At 34.6% G+C, this 23,360-nt stretch overlaps 1 long non-coding RNA gene across 1 annotated transcript in view; it reads right to left on the bottom strand.

Moving 5' to 3' along the window:
• The window catches only part of LOC125961956 (uncharacterized), a 199,040-nt gene that overhangs the window by 95,791 nt on the left and 79,889 nt on the right, over positions 1–23,360 (bottom strand). The window contains exon 2 of the long non-coding RNA XR_007473152.1: positions 16,056–16,091. This is a non-coding gene — a long non-coding RNA (uncharacterized LOC125961956). The remainder of the gene's footprint in view (positions 1–16,055; positions 16,092–23,360) is intronic.

Genomic DNA, 23,360 nt, shown 5'->3' with positions numbered 1-23,360 from the left:
CAAATTATTTCACATACATCCTCAGGTTCTAATACAAGTTTAAAGGAATGAACTTGGAATTTTCATAGATTGCATTAGGGGTGTATTTTATTCAAGAAGCACAAGGGATCCCAATTCTCAGATTGCTAAATTAGCTCATATATGGCTTCACACATTCATTAATAATGTATTATTAGTGTATGCTATGTGCTGGACTGTCTTTTAGATGCTGGATATAATGAGATGAAAATATAAAATAATGTTATGGAAAGTACAGTGTAGAGATAGAGATTCATAGACTAAACAAGTAAAATATCACAAATGTTAACATACTTTTATATAATGTAAGCAAAAGTAAAGCTAGCTAAGAGAAGAAAGTGGAGAGGAAGCATTTTAAGTAGTTTGTCCAGGAATGGCATCTTTGCTGTACTGATGCTAGCGCCCAGACTTCACATTTCTGACCTGATTTATTTGCTGAAGAGAAATTATTTCTGGCAGAGCACAGAGCGAGTGAACCATTGTTACCTGGGTGTATTTGAGGATGAGCAAGGAGGCCATTGCCTCTGGAGTAGATTGGTTGTTGGAAGGTTTGGGAGATACTGAAAGGCTGGCTGGAAGGAGCAGCTCATGTGGATCCAGGTAAGCGCTTTTGATGCATTGTAAATTGGCAGAAAGCCATTGGAGTGTTTTAAGTACAGCAGTGTTATGATTTGATGACTCTAATAACATAAAAAATCACACAATACTAAAATAAAATTAATACAACCAAAACAGATGAATGAAAACTGTATGGCTCTACATAAAGATATTTTAAATAAATTTATGATAGTGTTTTAATTAAAATATAATATTTAAGAGGGAATTTATGCTTCTTTGTTTTAACTGACATTTCTTTGTTCTACTCAATCAACTAAACTGAGGGGATTAATGCTAAAATTACTCAGACATAGTCTATGAAAGAAAATTAATATCATATTAATAACAAAAATAATAGAGAACTCTTTTGAGATCTTTCTATGTACCAGGAATTTTGCTCTGCATTTTACATGTATAGTCTAATTTAATCTTCATAAGAGTCTTACAAAAAAATATAATGTATCAGTTATATGTTTGGGCTGTAGACCCTAAAGGCCAAGCTCTTCATTATTATTATCCATTTAGGCAAACCTGACCTTGAATAGTTGATTTCCACATTATAAGTTTCATAACAGTTCATTTGGAACTTTACAATCCATGGATGTCAATAAAGAATGGCTAAAAAAAATTTCCTCCCTACTTCCTAAAAGATTAGAATGACTATATAGCAGAAATGAATATCCTCAATATTTGTATGTTCAATAAATCCATAGATCATCCTTATACAAATAAATACATGTTATGAGTAACAAAATCTTTATACTAACTTTGGGCCCATTATCAAAGTTCAACTTCTGAAAACTGAGATCCGTGTACCAATTCAATGCAATGCAATATATGCTTCTAAAGTAGACTTGAAAAATATTGTGAATTACCTGACTGTTGATTTGAGAAAATGGGCTAATCAAGAATGGATATACTTGGGGATTCCCTGGTGGCGCAGTGGTTGAGAGTCCGCCTGCCGATGCAGAGGACGTGGATTCGTGCCCCGGTCCGGGAGGGTCCCGCATGCCGCGGAGCGGCTGGGCCTGTGGGCCGTGACCGCTGAGCCTGCGCATCTGGAGCCTGTGCTCCGCAACGGGAGAGGCCACAGCAGTGAGAGGCCCGTGTACCGCAAAAAAAAAAAAAAAAAAAAAAAAAAAAAAAGAATGGATATACTTAACAAAACTGTGAACATAAAATGAAAATAGATGTTCTGATTGTAAAGAGAATTATTAATCTGATTTTCAAACTGGTGTACAGATTTCCTTCAGTTTCATAAAGACCGTTTAGAAGACAAATATGGTTCAATTTTTTAAATTCAATTCCAGCTGACCCTTCCCATTTATTCATTTATATATCTATATGAATATGGATATATTAATATCTAAATTATACATATAAGTATATATAAAATATATATTAATATAGTCACATATGTATTATTTATACTTGTTTTATAATTATTTGTTTACTTCCCTTAAATTATATATACTGGATTGACGTTTGTATGAATAACTCATTTATTTCAAAATATAACAAATAATATAATGGTGAAAATTTTTGAATTTCATTAGTTTTCAATTTACATTAACTAAAGTTTTGAATTGGAATTTTTCATATTTTTAAATGTATTTATTTACTCTAAGGATGATTTTTTTTGCAATAAAGTTCATGATATAGTTTTTGTTTGCCTTGATATGTGTATAATTTTGTTTCCGATCCAAATGATTAAATATGTTTCTTTCTGAAAGCCTTGAACTCTTATTTTTCTGTTTATTTTTAGGTGTTGCAAATTAAGAAAAAAGATATTGAGTCATGTTATCTGTTCTGGAGAACTGTATGGAATAATCTATATAAATAGAATGTGAGATTATTGAAAAGTATGCAAACCCTGAAGTAACATCCAAGTTCGTGATTATTTTTAAATGTGCTAACGGTAGTTAGTCACACCAAAGGATTCCTCTGAAAATAAACATTTTCAAGAAGGTATGCTTTAGATTTCTATTTAAGTTAGTAAAATATTAAACAAATCAATTTTTTCCAACATTAAATAAAGGATGCAAAAAGTAGCTTTAGTAGTGGAAAAGCAGATTTGAAAAATATATTCAATGTATTCTTTTTTATATTCAAATATGTATACTACACATTTGTGGCCAAAGTGAAATCATATGACAATCATTTCTTCATATAAATAAAAATTTGAGATACACAACTTTATATGATTTCTAATGATACACAAATGATGTACACAGAACTCTATTACTGCTATTCATGTTAATAGCGTAGTGGAAATGCTTTGGAATTTTTATTTCCACAGAAAACAAGAATATTTGTTAACATTGTTTAATAGACTCATGAAGTAGAGATGGAGCTAGTTGAGAACACTGGAAAAGGATAAAAGTTTGTCATTTATCAGTAGCTATATAAACAGGCCTGATTTTTAAAAAAAAAAAATCAATCATATAGGTTTTATGTCCTAGAACAGAAAGACTACAATATTTATGCACTTTAAGTTACACTACCATATTAATACCCAATAATTTAGCAGAGCAAACAAGTAATTTCTATGGTTCCCTGTAGTTTCTACTTTAAATGTAGAGAAATAAAACCAGGTATCTCCACTAGTAACCCCAGCTATTATTCAATACAAATTGCAAGGGGAACTGTATAATTACTCACATACATGTGCACACACACACATGAAATATGTGGCAATAAATTAATCTGTTGAATAATTAGTATTTAAATCTTTATTATAATAATTGCTCATTTTATAATTGCATTTTAACATTTCTCGCCCAATATTTATGTTTGAATTTGTGACACCTAAATAGACAACTAACAGGAGTTAATCTGAGATTGTCAAGACTAGAAAATTAAGAAATCAATTTCTCTCTCTTTCTCTGATCTCGGTCATTTTGTTAAATCTATTTCTATTAAAGTTTACTGGGAATCGGTTTCAAAGATTCCAGAAGTAATAATAGGTCACAAAATTGTTCCATATAGTAGTATGGTCCTCATGCTTTACGCTGTCTGTAGGCAATCAGTGATATTAGTATTCAGAAGATGCACGTCACAATTACTGGACGCATGTTAACTTAGTCCAACACCCTTTCTTGAGAAGATTAAATTTTCTAAACACCATAGTAATTAAGGATCTATAGAGATATATAAGGCACAGTTCTTTCTGTTAAGGAACTCATAGCTAATACTAAGAATCTAACCATGTTTTTTTAAATATTAAGGAATATTAAGGTAATGCATGAGAGTTTGGGTGAGTAAGAAATGAAATCTTACCAAATTAAAGTCACTGATATTAGAGCTTGTTACATCTACCATTACTCTTTTTTGCACAATGAGGATATAAGCTATAAACGACTAGAGAGAGAAGGAGTCTAGGTCTTAGATGACCTCTCTGTTGTTTCCACAAACCTGAGCTGCAGACCCAAAACATCTTGGTACATAAAACAAATAAACCCCTGACTCATAGACTCATTTAAGCCACTTTTGTCAGGTTTTTCTTTTTCATGAAGCAAAATGCAATTCTAACTTGTATGCTTTCATGAATAGATTGATTTACAGATAGATATCCATCTTGAAATATAAAAAGTTATTTAAAATTATTTTATTTAAAATGAATGGATCAGTACAATAGAATTATATGTCTTAGCTATTACTTATCCAGTGCTATTATCATGTACAAAAGTAAATGATGTTAAAGATTTCAGCTATTTCATTAACTAACCTTGTTACCTTGTAACAAATTGTTTGGATAAAACTCATTTTTTCATATTTATTTCCTTTATACACAAATTTTTTAGGCAATTTCATACCAAAACATCCATGACTATTATGTAGAAAATGGCAATACTTTGGACTGTTTAACAAATTATTATCATTTTATGTGTGTGTGTGGAGTTACAATTTGATACATGCCAATGCAGAAAACTTTGTATGGTTGCTAGATTATATTATAAAGATTGATAAATTATGCTTCTGCACAAATTTAAATCAATTTGCAATAATTGATAAATCATGGCTAGACATTTGTTTGAGTTAACAGCGTTGATTATTTTAACTCCTACATTTTGTTAACAGCCCATTACGACTTATGACTGGCTAATTGATTTAAGTTGTCTGTATTCCAAAAGACAATACATTGAGATCATTATGAGATTGTAGAATATAAACTAAATTTTAAAAATTATACTATAATTAATAGCAATAAATAAAAATTCAAATAATAAAGAAAAAGCCTTATTCCATTTTTGTAATATTTCTAATCATAAGCTATTTCCACTTGCATACATCTTAATCACATAATTCATTAATCATATGGACAAACTTTAGTGAAATTATTTTAAGCTTTTACTGTGGACATTTAACAGATGTTTAAGGAGGCCTTGATAATGAATGCAACTGTATACTTGGCAAATGATCAACATTTTTCTTGAATTCTATAAGAAAGGAGACTTTAGTAAAGATAATGGCTTCTTCAATTTGATAAAACATTAAAACATAATTTCCTTAGAAGAAGTAATTTACTATGCAACATCACATGTATACGTATATATGCATATATTTTATGATTATACATAGTGAAATTTACAAATTATCTTACAAAGTTGCATTGCTGCTAAAGAACATTACTTACAAAAATTATTTTGCAATTAGGAGACAATGCAACATTTCAGATATATTTAATATTCCCTTATGAAAACTCAGTAAACTTTGCAAAAAATATATTCAAATATTTTTGTTGGTTGTATCAACCAACAATTTAAATTAAATAACAAGCATTATTTCAGCCAGTATCTAATTAACATGCCTTTAAATCACAATGAAATATAAGAGAAAACAGATCAAGAAAGCATACTTTCCTTGGAATGAGAGGGAAGACAAAGAATAGGAGTATTATTGCTCATTTAATCTGAGCTGCTATAGATGAAAAGAAAGCCACGACTCTAACAATCATGTCTATTCATTATTCCCACTTCATTAGTTATCCAGAAAAAAATGGATACTGTTTGTGCCTAACCTAAAACTGAAGTACATCAAACAGCATGAGGTTACTGTGACAATTTAAAAAAAAAAATGAGTGGAAATTGACCCACAGAGACGGAATATATCCATTATGAAAAATATTTTCCATTGGCATCACTATTCTTCAGTTTCAGAGTCATCTTAGGGATTATAAGCATCATCCTCATTTCATAGATGATAGCACTGAGAAGCAGAAAACTGTGATCAATTGTATTACTGGTAGACAAATATTCACTCCCTTTCAGCTTGAGCACTGAAACGAACATACATGGCGCCTCCTGAAACTAAGCTGGGACATGCAGCCTGGAGACAAGCTCAGCCAATCCCAATAAAAGGCCAGCTGATAGAAAGACTGACACAGGTCTGGGCCACTGGGTGAAAAAATAAATGCTCACCATTTAAACAACTTTGTTTTAACAAGAACTGACAGATATAGAAACTGATATCACATATCGGGTGCTGATATTAGTGTGTGATGAAAAATCTCTTGTAGGAGGCTGGAAAAATAGCGGTTCATGTTACATAGAGATGAAACTTTGGGTAAAATTGTTTTTTACTAACTGGGAAGATTTATGTCATGTAACTAATAAACTTCTGATTTTGATTTCACCAAAGAAGTTTATAGGCAGAATGTTAATAGTGTGAGCTACATTTGACAAGGTACAACGAAAAAGTAATGGGCTCAGAAAAAAACTAACCAGCTTTGTAAGCAGAAATGAGAAAGAATAGAGAAAGATAATAAACGGAAGTGTTAGGGAATAAAATTGTTTCTAACCAAACCAAACCACAGATGCAGCCTCTAGGAAAAGACCAATCCAACACGCTGATAATAAGACACACCATTAAATCAAAGACATGTACAAGGATTAAGGTGGCTTCAACAGGCAAATTGTCCCACAGAATTTTTTTTTTAACCGAAATTACCTGTAGGCAAGTCTAGAGGTAGATAGTTAGATGGTAGATAGATACATAGATACATAGATACATAAATAGATACATAGATTTCCATCTCAAGGAGTGTGGCTTTGGAACATGGAATTGACTGAAATCATACACAGAAAACTCACAATATATTTGGGAGAGGTGTGCTAATGAAAGCACACACACCCTGGGTTAAAAGAAACTGACTGAGATGAAAAAGCAAATGCATGTGCCACTAATATCATATCATAGTAATGAGGCTTAGAGAGTTCTTGGTTGCCAGAAAGAGAGTATTCTCCAATCCCTCCTCAGCTGTGGCCAAGGAGGCTCTGGAAGCAGGAAGTGCTTCCCAGAGAGTGGGTCCAAACGCTGGATAATATTAAACTGGGGACCTGCATCTAAACATGAAAAGTGAAGCCTAAATTAGTGTATAATTGAAACACAGAATCAACAGACTGGAAACCTTTGCCCAGCCATACTTCAGGGTTGCTACAGACCACTGAGTTCTATGAGGCTCAAATTCTTTCCATTTTCACAATTCCACCATTTATCCCCCACCTCCTTTTGTCTCCATTGTATGTTTAATGTGTCTTTTAGTTCATAGGTCTCCGGACTAAGAAGAGCCTAATTCATACTTAAGTTGATCACCAGATCCTGGAACTCTAGCTTACTGCTATAAATAGATGAGACTTTGAACATGTCATGAGGAAGATGCATGTGTATTTTGCATACAGAAGGAAAGTGGATATTTGTGAACAAGATTAGACTATAATAGAGTGAATTACTCTTCAGCAAATAATCACTCCCCTCGTTTTTCAGAAGACTCTGTTTTCCTGAAGTATGATTTTCCACTTAACCGGGTAATTTGATTTCTCCAATGACTATGTGTAAAAGTGCCTGAGCAGAGATCTTAAATGGAATTTCCTTGGCTTGCTGTCTTGTGCTCCAGTGGTCTGCCAGAAAAATAGGACCTTCCATGTAGCTTGACCCCTTAAATCTGAACCCACTTGAAAAAGACTTGAATCCATATCCCAAAGTCAGGTAACTGGAGCAGAGTTCCCACAAGACCAGCCAAGACCAGCTAAATCACAACCTAAAGCAAAGTTTCCCAGGGACCTGTACACAGGGAACAAGAAACATAAATGTTTTCAATATAAACCACTGGGGTTCGGGGTGGTTTGTCACGTAACATTATTGGGTCAATAGCTGATTTAACCTAAGTAGGATTATTTTTCTCCGTGAAGTATGCTATATTTAATGGTAAACTAGAGTAATGCCTGAGAACCTTTGGATTAAATGCTTTATTAAGTGTTCATTTTGTTATGTCTTACTATCTTTAGTAAGGGATAAATAGACTCATTTTTGTGGACATAACATTTCCCTTAAAGAATATACTGTGACAGAAAAATGTATTATTGTTATCATCTTAATGGATTAATTTACTTGTCATTCAAAATTATGCTTTGTTGATTTCATCTAAAGAAGTTATAACATCATTATGATTATATGAAAATTGATGGTTTAAGTTTTTGGAACACAGTAAAGTTATATTAGAATATGAACTTACCATACCTTATTTATGATACAAAAGCATGTGTCTTGCAATTTAACAGAACATTGTAACAGATGCAGACTGTGAGACAATTATTTTTAGAATTGGCTTATAGAGTTGATTTTTGGAAATGTTAAATACTGTTATGACTTCCATCTGCAAAAATATTTATCTAAATAGAAATTATTTTAATTCTTATGGAAATAAGTCCTAATATACTTCATACAAAATAGTCCATCAACACAGTATTGTCATTTACATTTTATCTAAATCTGGCATTGGTTGTATTTAGATCACATATCTAAAATATATTAAAATGATATCTCAAATAAATCAGCTTTCTACTTAAAGTATAAATTGAACTAAAGCTCATCAGGTGGCAGCACTGGACTGGGACATCCTGCTTGATAGAGGAATTTGAGAAGAAGTAATCCTTTCAGGATGGTGGATTATCTCTGCATTGAATGTAATAGCGTTAGCACCAATGGCAGCTTGGAGGGCTTTGGCACGATCCCATCCCCCGCACAGTTTTTTTTTTTTTTTTTTTTTTGATATACAGCACTGATGCTTTCTCATTCTTATATACAGTGTGAACACAAGTGTCTCCTAAAACATTGCTATTTTTGCTGATCTGAAGCATACGCTCCAAGAAAAAATTGCGTACCTATGCTGAAAACTCAACTTTAATCTGTGCTCTTCCCTTTACATCTAGATCTTTGACTCCAAGTCCCTCTGATAGAAAAATTCTATTACCTCTAATTAGCATAAAGTTTAGAGAGTCATAGGCAGAGGAAATAGAAGCAATGGCTGACATTACACTGCAGTAGAGTTGAGGTTAAATTAGACATAGGAAGAATTAAATAATATATTTTGCAGCTAGATTTTGGACAGCCTAAAGATCTATGCTAAATAGTATTGTGTTATTGGCATGGGAAAAGCATTTAAGTCTTTTGCAGAGGGGAAAAGCATTTAAGTCTTTTGCAGAGGGAAAAAAAATCATCAGAAGGGTACGTCGGGGAAATATATCCTGTGATAAAGTGAATGATACTTTTGCAGTAAAAAACTGAATGCAAAAGGACCAGGTCAGAATCAATCACTATACAAGAGGAACCAAAGAAAACTTAATGGAATTAACAGTGCAAAAGAGGGGTAATGTAAGTAATGTTATTTGATTGGTTCAACAGAACTTATCAGGAGTAAAGGAGAGAAGGAAGAATTTTGGATGAAACTGAGATTTTCAGGTGTCTTTATTCACATGGACAAGATAAGAGTTTGAGATGTAGATGTAAAAGAATGTTAATGAACAATTATTTTATTTGTATTTCTCAAATATCTATAATACAAGTAAATTATACTGTCAAAAATTACGCAGCCTTTAAAAACATTCATTGATGTTTTCATGCATCCAAAAGCATTTGATTCACCTGAATATTCTATACATGTGAGTTAAATCATATTGTAATTTATTACAATTTATAATAAGATAATGTATTTATATACTGAGTGTCTTAAATAATGTTTTAGATTCATACAGAGTAAAGCAACTTTTGCAATTCTGATTCCACATTCTTACTCTACATCTTCTCCAAGTTAAATGGTTGCATTAAAAAAATATTTTCTTAAAAACCATAAGTTTTTGATAGAACCTGATATATTAATACTATGTTCAATTTGTTTAACTTTTGCATTCTTGAACTAAGCCCATTTCAAGGATCAACATCTATATGTGGTTGAAAGGAAGAGTTAACTGGTGTAATAATTTCTTTCCCCATTTATAGCTATGCAAAGGCTTATCTCTCTCCTCGATGAAGACATGCACTAAATAATAACCAACTGCCTTGGCTTTTGTTTTATACACAATTTTTGTTGTTGTTACTTGTGTTTGCATTTAGCTTTGTTTGAATTTACCTAAGCACTATTCTTTTCCTATTTGGTCTGACGGGCAGATGAAAATAATTTGTTCACTGTTACATGTTATCCTAATCATCAGCTGGTCATTGTTAAAAAGCTTGGGGAAAAACTAAGTTAAAAAACTGTGTAGTTAGTAGAGCTGAATTTAAAATGAAAAGATACATTCAAGGATAGATAGATAGATAGACAGATAGATAGATAGATTTCTCAGTGATATGATTATAACCAAATATCTACTTCACATTATCTCTCTACTTCACATTATCAAAGCCTACAATTGTTTTGGGTACCTAGAGGTGATAAGGCTTCTTTAAAATGAATACATTTTAATAAAATCACTAGTGACTTGTTTGTGAATCTAAAATTCAGTGTCTTTTACTTTCCTCTAATCAGAAAAACAACATTTGTTAATGAGATCACACACTTTCAGTTATAAAGCCATGAACACCACCACAATCCCCCCCCCCAAAAAAATTAATTTGGTGACCTTTGGGAGCATAGTGACTATGACACTATATTAAGGGGGCCTGTTGTATAATGAACATTTTCTGTTTCTTGATCTGTGTGGTTCTATAGGTGTGTTCACTTTGAGAACATCTATGGATATGTCCACTTGTAAGTTGGGCACGTTCATGTTTTTAAGTTATACTTCAACAAAAAGTTTCCTTAAAGATCAAGTTGATAATGCTAAGGCTTTGGGAAAGTTGATGAACACACCTATGATGATGACATGGCAGTTATTACATGTAAGGTAATGCTCTAGAAATATTGCATGACAATTAAGCTAATCTTAATATCAACCCTGTGAGGAAGTTCCAATTATTACTCAACTTTGTGAATAAGGAAAGTGATATACAATTATATAACTTGCTCGAGATCATAGACCAAGTAAGTAAGGTTTAGAACTCAGACTTTGTAGCTTCTGAGTGTCCATGCTTTGCTCCCTTTCATAAGAGGGTAGCATATTCTTCTTTAGTGCACAAATATCCATCTCTTTCAGTTCAAATAGGTCCATTATAGTAAGTCTGCTACTGCTATAGTAGTAAATATGAAATACTACTGTGCAGTAACATCATAAAATATTTGGTTTCATATGTACAGATTCCAAATCTTTTGTTAATATGTTCATTTTCAAGATGAATTATAATTCAATTATTTGAGTATACATTTTAATTACATTTCAGTAACTCCTTTTGTGACCATACCCTCTTCCTGTTGATTGAATTCCAGAAATAGCCTATTCTTTGTAGATACCTAGCCTATCAAGAGTTCTTGTTTTCCAGAACAGAAAACTATAAAATCCAACAACTCTTGCCTTCAAATTATATTCTTCCGTTTAAAAAAAAATCATACAAAAAACTTCCCTCTTTACTCGTCTTTCACAATGTACACTTCAGTTAATTATGACTCTCAACAGTCTTTTTTTTTATGTACAAATATATAGTCTTTTTCCTTCCCTTTCTTCCTTTTTGTTTCCTGATATTTATCTCCTGTATTTTGCATCTGGACAATTTATCTCTTCTCTTCTCTTCTCTTCTCTTCTCTCTCTCTGTCTCTCTGTCTCTCTGTCTCTCTCTTCTCTCTCTTTTTATTCTAGGTGTTGATAATATTAAGTTTTTCTTCAACTCCTTTCCACTGAAGAAGGACCAGTGAGTCAGACACATCAACCATTATGTATCAGTAGGATGAAAACTGATTTGGTCACTGTTAGAATGTATAAATAATCCCTACCCGTGTCAGAGAAGAGTCCCTGCATTTTTGCTGCTGTCTTGCCTATTTAGGGACTTGATTCTAAAAATTCTACCTTCCTCTCATTATCAAATCTTCTTTCTTAACTCTGCCATTTCCATCAGTATTTGAAAGTAACAATAGTTCCTAACTTAAGTGAACTCTTTCTTTCCAAAGTATCTTTCATTTGCCACTCAAGGTCCATTTTATAATCCACCTGCTCTCTACCCTGAGAGCCTGACAGCTATGCCCTACATCAGTGGACATTTTTGCCCTTTGGTTTCCAAAGAGGAGCCCAGCAGGAAATGGAAGGAAAGGATAAATGTAAATTTGAGATTTGTATGCCCCTGGTTTCCTTCTTGAGGAATTGCCCTCTACTAAGGTCTCTGCTCCTTCAAATAATTCTGGAATTATCTTGGAGAGTGTTATCTGTTCCCTGATTGGTCATTAACTGATATAGTAACAGGGTACTTGGAAAGATTCTGATTAGTATTAAAAAAATTGACAATTATTTTTATACATGTACACACATCTAATCCATTGTTTGTTAATGTTTTGCACATTTTGTTTGTAAAATACACTCTATTAATATCTAAATTAATATCAAAAATATTAACTAATATTTTTAAATTTACAACTGAAAATTTTAATAATTCTACCTAGGTATTTATACTATGTAACTTGTTAAATCGACACTATATCTAGAAGTTCCACTATTTTATAAGAAATGCAAAAAATTAAATCACAAATGTCTATTCTGTGACCAAGAGAGGTCATTTTTCTCCAGGCTTCTATGTGTTATTACATTTATGTTCTCAAATCATTTACACTCATGCATATACAGAGTTGTCCATTTTTATTCCAAAGTTGAAGATTAAATGTTCATGTTGTCAGGTGCAAAATCATTTTGAATGCTGTTGTCATCATAAATCGACAGTGGGATAAGAGAACTTTATAGATAGTTACTGAGATAATATATAAGCTATATTCATTTTTATTATCATTATCAGTGTTATTTGTATCTTTACAACACTGAAAATTAGATGAAATAATATAGAAATAAGTATTTTCCTCTAAGTTGTTTAAGTTTAAAGCAATAACTTAGGAATTTATATTATTTTGAAAAATAAGTGATAGAAGATACATAAAGTAATGAAAAAATTCAGCATATTCTTGAAAATGGTCTAATTCTACTTTTTGCAAACTAATAAAATAATGGAATTTATTCATATTGCTATACTATTGAGCAGAAATGGCCTGATAACATGAAAATAATATAAGACACTCAAAATAGACTTAAAACCATAAAAATATTCAAGAAAACCGATTATCATTATATTCTATTATAGACTGTTAGGTCTCCAGAGTTCCATTAGAAATGCACTTATTTCATTTGCTAATTTTATTTTTGTGCTTCTAAAATCTAATTTCGAACTTCAAAATCACATTAAACAGATATCTCAGGATAGTTTACTTTTCCCCCACCGGGTAGAATTTGGAAGAGTGAGAAGATCCAAAACAGAAAATAAAAACTAATTTTACCACATCCCAATTTGATAATATTCTTGCGTAATTGTGAACTTTATAAATCAATTAGAATCATAAACTCATATATGGTTATTTGTCAATCCTTTTTCTATTTTTTTGCCACTACAATATACCATCAACATCTTGTGCATAGGCATCTAAATTTTTCTTGTAGTTTGTTTATGTGACATTTTTTCTGGTTTAGTCTACCCTGCATTCTTCTTTTTACTGTACCATCTCCTTGTTCAAATTAATGTTCCCTACTTCATAACAAGTTAAGCATGCATTATTCCTTAGGCTTTTTATACCTTCCAAATCCTGTACCTATTCTAATTCTATATTTTTATTTTTTCTTAACCAAAATTATCTTCAAATAAGTTATTTTTCTTACTGAGGCCCACCTTTAACAATTTTTTCCTTTTATCCCCTACCTTATAAGCTCTATTTAAATGTTCTTTTGTACTTATCTGAATAACTTTCCTACCCTTCATAGGCTCATATATTCTGTTAACACTTTGACTTCTTTTAAACAATATTATCTGTTCCCTAACAGAAGAGTAGAGTAGCTGAAAAGTAAATATGTACATCAAAAACTTATCCATTGAGAGAGACCTTCACAATGGCGGAGGAGTAAGATGTGGACATCACCTTCCGCCCCACAAATACATCAGAAATCCATCTACATGTTGAACAACTCCTACAGAACACCTACTGAATGCTGGCAGAAGACCTCAGACCTCCCAAAAGGCAAGAAACTCCCCACGTACCTGGGTAGGGAAAAAGAAAAAACAGAGACAGAAGAATAGGGACGGGACCTGCACCAGTGGGAGGGAGCTGTGAAGAAGGAATGGTTTCCACACACTAGGAGCCCCTTCGTGGGCGGAGACTGCGGGTGGTGGAGGGGGGAAGCTTCGGAGCCTGGAGGAGAGCGCAGCAACAGGGGTGTGGAGGACAAAGCGGAGAGATTCCCGCACAGAGGATCGGTGCCGACCAGCACTCACCAGTACTAGAGGCTTGTCTGCTCACCCGCCGAGGCAGGCAGGGGCTGGGAGCTGAGGCTCGGGCTTTCAGAGGTCAGATCCCAGGGAGAGGACTGGGGTTGGCTGCATGAACACAGCCTGAAGGGGGCTAGTGCACCACGGCTAGCCGGGAGGGAGTCCAGGAAAAAGTCTGGAGCTGCCGAGGAGGCAAGAGACCATAGTTTTGGGGTGCGAGAGGAGACGGGATTCAGAGCACCGCCTAAACGAGCTCCAGAGACGGGCGTGAACCGTGGCTAAAAACTCGGACCCCAGAGACAGGCGTGAAATGCTAAGGCTGCTGGTGCAGCCACCAGGAAACCTGTGAGCAAGCACAGGTCACTATCCACACCCCCCTTCTGGGGAGCCTGTGCAGCCCGCCACTACCAGGGTCCCGGGATCCAGGGACAACTTCCCCGGGAGAGAGCACGGCTCGCCGCAGGTTGCTGCAACGTCACGCTGGCCTCTGCCGCCGCAGGCTCGCCCTGCACTCCGTACCCCTCCCTCCCCCCAGACTGATTGAGCCAGAGCCCCCGAATCAGCGGCTCCTTTAACCCCATCCTGTCTGAACGAAGAACAGACGCCCTCAGATGACCTACACGCAGAGGCGGGGCCCAATCCAAAGCTGAACCCCAGGAGCTGTGCGAACAAACAAGAGAAAAGGAAATCTCTCCCAGCAGCCTCAGGGGCAGCAGATTAAATCTCCACAATAAACTTGATGTACCTGTATCTCTGGAATACATGAAAAGACAACGAATCATCCCAAAATTGAGGTGGTGGACTTTGGGAGCGACTGTAGACTTGGGGTTTGCTTTCTGCATCTAATTTGTTTCTGGTTTTATGTTTATCTTAGTTTAGTATTTAGAATTGATTATCATTGGTAGATTTGTTTATTGATTTGGTTGCTCCCTTCCTTTTATATATATATATATTTTTTCCTTTTTCTCTTTTTGTGAGCGTGTATGTGCATGCTTCTTTGTATGATTGTGTCTATAGCTTTGCTTTTACCATCTGTCCTAGGGTTCTGTCTGTCCTTTTTTTTTTTTTTGTATACTTTTTAGCGCTTGTTACCATTGGTGGATTTTGTTTTGGCTGCTCTCTTCTTTATTTCTTACTTCTTTTGCTTCTTATTTGTCTTTTTAATAATTTTTTTTATTTTAATAACTTTATTTTATTTATTTTTCTTTCTTTCTTTCTTTTTTTCTCCCTTTACTTATGACCCGTGTGGCTGACAGGGTTTTGGTGCTCTGGCCGGGTATCAGGCCTGTGTCTCTGAGGTGGGAGAGCTGAGTTCAGGACATTGGTCCTCCAGACACCTCCCACCTCCACATAATATCAAACAGCAAAAGCTCTCCCAGAGATCTCCATTTCAATGCTAAGACCCAGCTCCACTCAATGACAAGGAAGCTACTGTGCTGGACACCCTATGTCAAACAACTAGCAAGACAGGAACACAACCCCATCCATTAGCAGAAGGCTGTCTAAAATCATAAGGTCACAGACACCCCAAAACCAGACGCAGTCCTGCCCACCAGAAAGACAAGATCCAATCTCATCCCCCAGAACACAGGCACCAGTCCCCTCCACCAGGAAGCCTACACAACCCTCTGAACCAACCTTAGCCACTGGAGGCAGAAACCAAAAACAACAGGAACTACGAACATGCAGCCTGCAAAAAGGAGACCCCAAACACAGTAAGTTAAGCAAAATAAGAAGACAGAGAAACACACAGCATATGAAGGAGCAAGGTAAAAACTCACCAGACCAAATAAATGAAGAGGAAATAGGCACTCCACCTGAAAAAGAATAAAAAGTAATGTTAGTAAAGATCCAAAATCTGGGAAATAGAATGGAGAAAATACAAGAAATGTTTAACAATGACCTAGAAGAACTTAAGAGCAAAATAACAACTATGAACAACACAATAAATGGAATTAAAAATTCTCTAGAAGGAATCAATAGCAGAATAACGGAGGCAGAAGAACAGATAAGTGACCTGGAAGATAAAATATTGGAAATAACTACTGCAGAGCAGAATAAAGAAAAAAGAATGAAAAGAACTGAGGACAGTCTCAGAGGTCTCTGGGACAACATTAAACACACCAAAGTTCGAATTACAGGGGTCCCAGAAAAGGAGAGAAAAAGAAAGGGACTGAGAAAATATTTGAAGAGCTTATAGTTGAAAACTTCCCTAATATGGGAAAGGAAATAGTCAATCAAGTCCAGGAAGCGCAGATAGTCCCATACAGGATAAATCCAATGAGAAACACGCCAAGACACATATTAATCAAACTATCAAAAATTAAATACAAAGAAAAAATATTAAAAGCAGCAAGGGAAAAGCAACAAATAACATACAAGGGATCCCCATAAGGTTAACAGCTGTGATGAAAGGGAAAAACCTACAACCAAGATGACTCTACCCAGCAAGGATCTCATTCAGATTCATTGGAGAAGTTAAAATCTTTACAGACAAGCAAAGGCTAAGAGAATTCAGCACCACCAAACCAGCTCTACAACAAATGCTAAAGGAACTTCTCTAGGCAGGAAACACCAGAGGAGGAAAAGAACTACAATAACAAACCCAAAACGATTAATAAAATGGTAATAGGAACATACATATCGATAACTACCTTAAAGGTAATGGATTAAATGCTCCAACCAAAAGACATAGACTGGCTGAATGGATACAAAAATAAGACCCGTATATATGCTGTCTACAAGACACCCACTTCAGACCTGGGGACACTTACAGACTGAAAGTGAGGGGATGGAAAAAGATATGCAAATGGAAATCAAAAGAAAGCTGGGGGCTTCCCTGGTGGAGCAGTGGTTGAGAGTCCCCCTGCCAATGCAGGGGACACGGGTTTGTGCCCCAGTCCGGGAAGATCCCACATGCCGCGGAGCAGCTGGGCCCGTGAGCCATGGTCGCTGAGCCTGCGCGTCCGGAGCCTGTGCTCCGCAACGGGAGAGGCCACAGCAGTGAGAGGCCCGCGTACCGCAAAAAAATAAAAAATAAAAACTACAAATAGAACTACCACATGCCCCAGCAATCCCACTACTGGGCATATACCCTGAGAAAACCATTATTCAAAAAGAGTCATATACCAAAATGTTCACTGCAGCTCTATTTATAATAGCCAGGACATGGAAGCAACCTAAGTGTCCATCAACAGATGAATGGATAAAGAAGATATGGAACATATATACAATGGAATATTACTTAGCCATAAAAAGAAACGAAATTGAGTTATTTGTAGTGAGGTGGATGGACCTAGAGTCTGTCATACAGAGTGAAGTAAGTCAGAAAGAGAAAAACAAATACCATATGCTAACACATATATATAGAATCTAAAAAAAAAAAAATAAGGTCATGAAGAACCTAGGGGCAAGATGAGAATAAAGACGCAGACCTACTAAAGAATGGACTTGAGGACACGGGAAGGGGGAAGGGTAAGCTGGGACGAAGTGAGAGAGTGGCATGGGCATATATACACTACTAAATGTAAAACCGATAGCTAGTGGGAAGGCCACATAGCACAGGGAGATCAGCTCAGTGCTTTGTGACCACCTAGAGGGGTTGTATAGGGAGGGTGGGAGGGAGGTACAAGAGGGAGGAGATATAGGGATAGATGTATATGTACAGGTGCTTCACTTTGTTATAAAGCAGAAACTAACACACCATTGTAATGCAGTTATACTCCAATAAAGATGTTAAAAAAAAAAAAAAACCTTGTCCATCTAATTAGAAATTCCAAGTGAAATCATTAAATTACAAGTTAAATTACCCTTATGGAAATCCATGAAGTTCTACCCAGCTTTATAGTAGCTACAATTATGATGTTTTTCTAATACTTTTAATATTTTATCTAATCATTTATTCACTTAATTATTTGTTAAAAATATTCATTCACTTATTCACTAAAAATTATTTAGCATTATTTTATCTGCTAGATTCTGGCATATATATATATATATATATATATAGTTTGTTTGTTTTTTCCTCTGCTCATTAGTTGGGCAGATATTCCTTAATGAAGTAATTATTTGCTGAGGAACAGCAGAACCCTTTGGTCCCTGCTGATTTTACTTTTTTCTTTCAACTCCATCATTTGAGCTGAGGGAGAGTTTAATTCTGTTGTTTTGATTCTGAAGAGACTATAAGGGACACAGTCAGGGAGGGAAAAGTCCCACCTTGGGGGTCAGAGCCTAGGCAAGGTGAGGACGTCAGTCACACGCGGGGCCAATCTGAATTGGGTGCCAGGGCCTGACAGAGTGAGGAAGGATACAGTTGGGGAGAGGCCCAGTGAAGGTGACAGATCCCAAAAAGGCTGCGAGCAAGCCTAGTGTGAGATGAAGCAGCCTAAGCACTGTGAGGGGGTCGGGCAGAGACGTCTGCTCTGTAAGATCCAAGGCAGAACAAGGAGATGTCCACACAATAGAGGCAAATGATGCGGTGTCTTCTGCCAGAGGCCCAGCCGAGTGAGAAAGGCCTGCCATGGACTGTCAGAGTTTAAACGTGAGGAGGAGCGCTTCCTTGTGATGGGACAGAATAGAGAGCCCGAAATAAGTTCACACACACGGAAACATAATACAGGCAGAATGGACACTGTAGGTCAGGGGGTGAAAGGACAGACTATTTATTAAATGATTCTGGGAATACTGACTTTTCCTATGAAAATAGGAAATAGGGTTCTTATCACACATCATACTAAAATCAATTAGACTTTGAAGTGAAATAGTATAGATTAATTAATATGAACTAATGAATATGATTTGATGAATAATATGTAATATCCAGAATTTGAAGTATCCTTTAAAATATTAATTAGTGAATAATAAAAATTACCCTATAAATGTTCCTGTTTCTCTGTAAGGAAAAAATTTTTTAACAAAACTTAAAATAATTTACCATAAAAGAAAGAAATGATAGATAGAACTATATTAAATTTAAGAAGTTTGCTCCTAAAAATACAGATTAAAAAGTGTGAGACAGTAAAAGAAGGCAAAAATTGGGAACTATTATTTCAGCACAATTATTTACCAAAGGATTATAATCTGAACTATATGAAGAAACTCCTTTAAAAACATAAGAAAAAGAGGAACAGGGAAGTATGAACATAAGCAAACCCTTCCAAACATTTTACAGAAGAGAAAGCACAAATGTCCTGTGAATATAGCAAAACTGCACAATTTTAAAATAGGGACATGTAAATTAAAATAGTTGAAATATATTCTAAACCAGTTCCGTAAAAGGAATGCCTTTTTGGCAAAATACCACTGTATAATTTGATTAGGTTGGAAAGGTTAGTCATACGTTATTTAATAATAAAGTAGGTCAATCCTAATTTATTAATGATAGATGGTCTGTCAGTAATTATTTTTAGGCCAAAACTCATTTTGTTGCTTAGGAAACCTGGTTAATTTAGGAAAAGTGGTTAAATAAGTGATAAAGTTCATATAATCAGGCACTAGAAAACAGGAGTGGAAAGAAATAGGTCTCTTGACAAGTAATTCACAATGGATTATAGCAAACTTGATAAGCAAGAGGATAGCTTTATATTTAAAATAAGCACTGGAAGTCATATTGAAAAACTTATCAAAGCAGGAAATGTTTCTAATCACACAATTTAGTCTTTTATTCATGTCTAAAACTCATGTATTTTGATAACACTGCTAATTGATAAGCATAAGATACAGCACAGAAACATTTCTGTTTGGTATTTCATCTCATTTCTTAAGCAGAAAATGTAAGATTATAGGATTTTTATACACATTACTTTCAAATTTTCTCCTGAAAGAGCTAATAAAAATATTATAGGTTGTAGAAATTAATTTATGGATAATTCTGCAGGCAGAAAAGCTCTAAATTAACCTTGCTGTAAAGGAGAACTCAATGTTCTTATTCATTAAGCCTTCCAGCTGTGTTCAAGTAGAGTGTGGAAGATGTTCCTCTTCTTTCAGTTTCGGACTTAAGTGCAAACCTCTTTTCAAAGTCCTTTTATATATGTATTTATTGTTCTGTTTCTCAAAGGAAAGGAAGAAATGTGCAGTTGATATAAAATTATTTTTCTCTTGATAACATCTAACCGATTAAATTCAGAAATTTCCATCAATAAGCTGCAGCTATACAATGTTCCTTCCAAACCAGTAGGACAATTTAGTACTTATGAAATCAAGACAGAAGCCTAAGATATAATGCTTGGGAGCTTCTCATTTTATTTTTGTAATTTAAATTTTCTCCTTGGTAGATTAGGCTAACAACCTATTCTACCAAGGAACGTGTTTGTCAAAAGAATGTCACCATCAAAAAATAGTGTTTTATATAAGAGGAGTCGATACAGATTTTACATTTGGGTTTCTATTAAATGTGGCATAATGAAATGCAGTCTTCAGTTTAAAATATGTTCCTATCTTTGCAGAAGAAAAGTATTTTAAAAATCTCCTATACTATGGTTAATAAAGTGATGGGAATTTGTAAGTTTTCTGTGGAGAAGAGTAAGCTTTTATCTTACTCCATTAATTGATTGGAAATACACTTATATATAATTTATAACTAAATCATATTAATATTTGGCCTCATGTGCCAAATACTGTGCTAGTCACTGAATATAAAGCAGTAAACAGTACATACATGATCTTTAGCATTTAGAGCATTTACTGAGGTCAGCATTATCATAATTTAGTCTCATTTATGGAATAGAATTTTAAAAATATTTTCTGACTCACAAATCTAAATAAAAATGTATCCCATAGGAAATCGTCCGAGCTGATAGGTAATTTCTCCATGATTACCATAAAAAAGTAAGCAAGGAAATATTCAGTTACAAAGTAAGTGAACAGGATATGTGCAAAATAAATAGGGTAAAGAGTTGGAGAAAAATTGAAGAAAAATTAAGAGAGAGATGAGGTAAAGTATTTCTGGAGTGGCAACTTTAAAACAAAGTCTTTTAACAGCTTTATTAACATATAAACGATATGCAATAAACTGCACATATTTAATGTATACAATTTGATGAGTTTGGACATATGCACACACAAGGATAGAAAACAGCCATGGAAAAATCTGGGAAAAGAACTTACCAGGAAGGAACAACCTCATGTGTGAAGGCCTTAAGACAGGAAGGCAGTGGCTATGATTAAGAAATGGAAAGAGGCCAGACCAGTTAGAACTAAATGGGCAAAAAGAAAAATGAAGAAATTGTAGGTTTTGTAGATAAGTAGGAGCTCTAACAGGGGTCATTTAAGTGAGTTTTAATTTTAAATCAAAATACACTGGAAAATCAGTGCAAAATTTTAAGTGGAGTAATATGATCCTCTTTATTTAAGGTAATTTTGTATATCCTGTAGAGAAAGGATGGGAGGGGTCCATGAGAAAAAGGGTGACAAGTTAGGAGAAAATGCAGGAACAAAGACAATATTGAGTGACTTACACAAGATTAGTGGCAGTTGGAGATACAACAGCAAATGTGTGTAACCTCTCTAGAGATTGTACATAGAGGAATGGAGAACCAAGAGTCAAACATAATCTCAGTTTAGGGGCTTGGGCAACTAGGTGGATTTGGTATCATTTACAGAGATTGGGACAAGCGATGATGTTAAAGGCGATGATCTTAAAGATGATGAGGTTAAATTGCTGACACTGGTTTCAGCAGTGCACAATTATGTGTTTGATGCTTTTAAGAGAGCGGTTTCTGTGGAGATTTTCAGCAAAGGCTGATGGACAGAGGGAAAACAGAGGTAGGAAGCTCTTAAGTTGATCAAGAGAAACAGAAACAATACTTGGAGCAGTATTTGGAGCTAAGGGAAATGAATTTAGTTTTTGTTTTGTTTTGGGTTTCTTTCCCTCTGAGGTTCATATATGATGATGGTGATATGATACTGATGATGATTATAATGATGGTGACGGCGAAGGTAACGCAATGACTATGATTATATAATTGTTCACAGATTGAGATGGCAGTTTTTCTTGTTTAAATTGAAAAACAACATATAATCTACATCAAGCTCTCATTTTCTTCCTTGTGAGAGACTCTTGTCCTTCCTTCCTTCACCTTCACTAAATAATTACCAGCAATTGTTCAAAAATTATAGAGAATTGTATTTTTAAATGTTTTAGAGCTATTTAGAAAATTAAGTACAGCTTTTATATAGTTCTCTGGTCTCATTTTATAATTTAATTGCAAGTCTTGGTAATTCAGCAGTAATCATTTAAAATTTGAAATGTCAGTGTCACTGGCATTAAAAATATGTTTCATCAATGGAACAGAATTCAAAATATATTCTAACTTACAAAACTAGAAATGAAAATGTGGTCCACAGGAAACCTCCAATGCGGATAGGTAATTTAACCATAATTTCAACTGCTTTTCTTATTTATCTAATACACTTACTTAGAAAAATTGTTGGCAGAATATGTATCTTCTGTAAAGCAGGGAATTGAATCTTTTGTTTTGAGGTACAATTTGTCTAAATGAGAGACCATCTGTTCATATTGAATGAAATATAATTTGGCAAATAGGGGCAGCCTTTGAATCATTATGTTATGCATTAAAATAGCAATGGGTTTAAGTTCAAAATCCAAAAACAGTGGTGTGTCTGCACTTTTCTATAACCATTAGACATTGGTCTATGTTAAGTGCTTATCTATCTTGGGTCTTTTGTGACGTCTCATTATCACTATTTACGAGTCTTGTTAAACATTAAACAGCAAAACTGAATTACCAACATGGTCATATATTGGAACTTTCTTCTCACATGTTTGGCTATGTATTTACTGTGGAAATCTTCATTTTTGTTGCTGTTACTGGCTTTTGTTGTTTCATTTCCAGTTTTGTTTTCTAATCTAAAATATAGCTTCAAATATGTATTTTGAAGGAGAAAACTGACAAAGGCATCCTTACTCTTCCCCTTAGCCAGATTCTTTCAGACTCTAGGCCCCTGATATCCCTTTTCCCAGAGCACTTAATTTAGAAAACTTCCAATTATAAATTTTTTCTCTTCCCCTTTCATATATAAATCTTCTCCCAACCTCTTGCCAGTTTTATAAGCCAAGAATGTCTTTC

The sequence above is a fragment of the Orcinus orca genome, chromosome 18 (assembly GCF_937001465.1).
Source record: "Orcinus orca chromosome 18, mOrcOrc1.1, whole genome shotgun sequence".
Lineage (NCBI taxonomy): Eukaryota > Metazoa > Chordata > Mammalia > Artiodactyla > Delphinidae > Orcinus > Orcinus orca.
The sequence above is the reverse complement of the archived record's forward strand: the minus strand, read 5'-3'. Positions and strand labels throughout refer to the sequence as shown.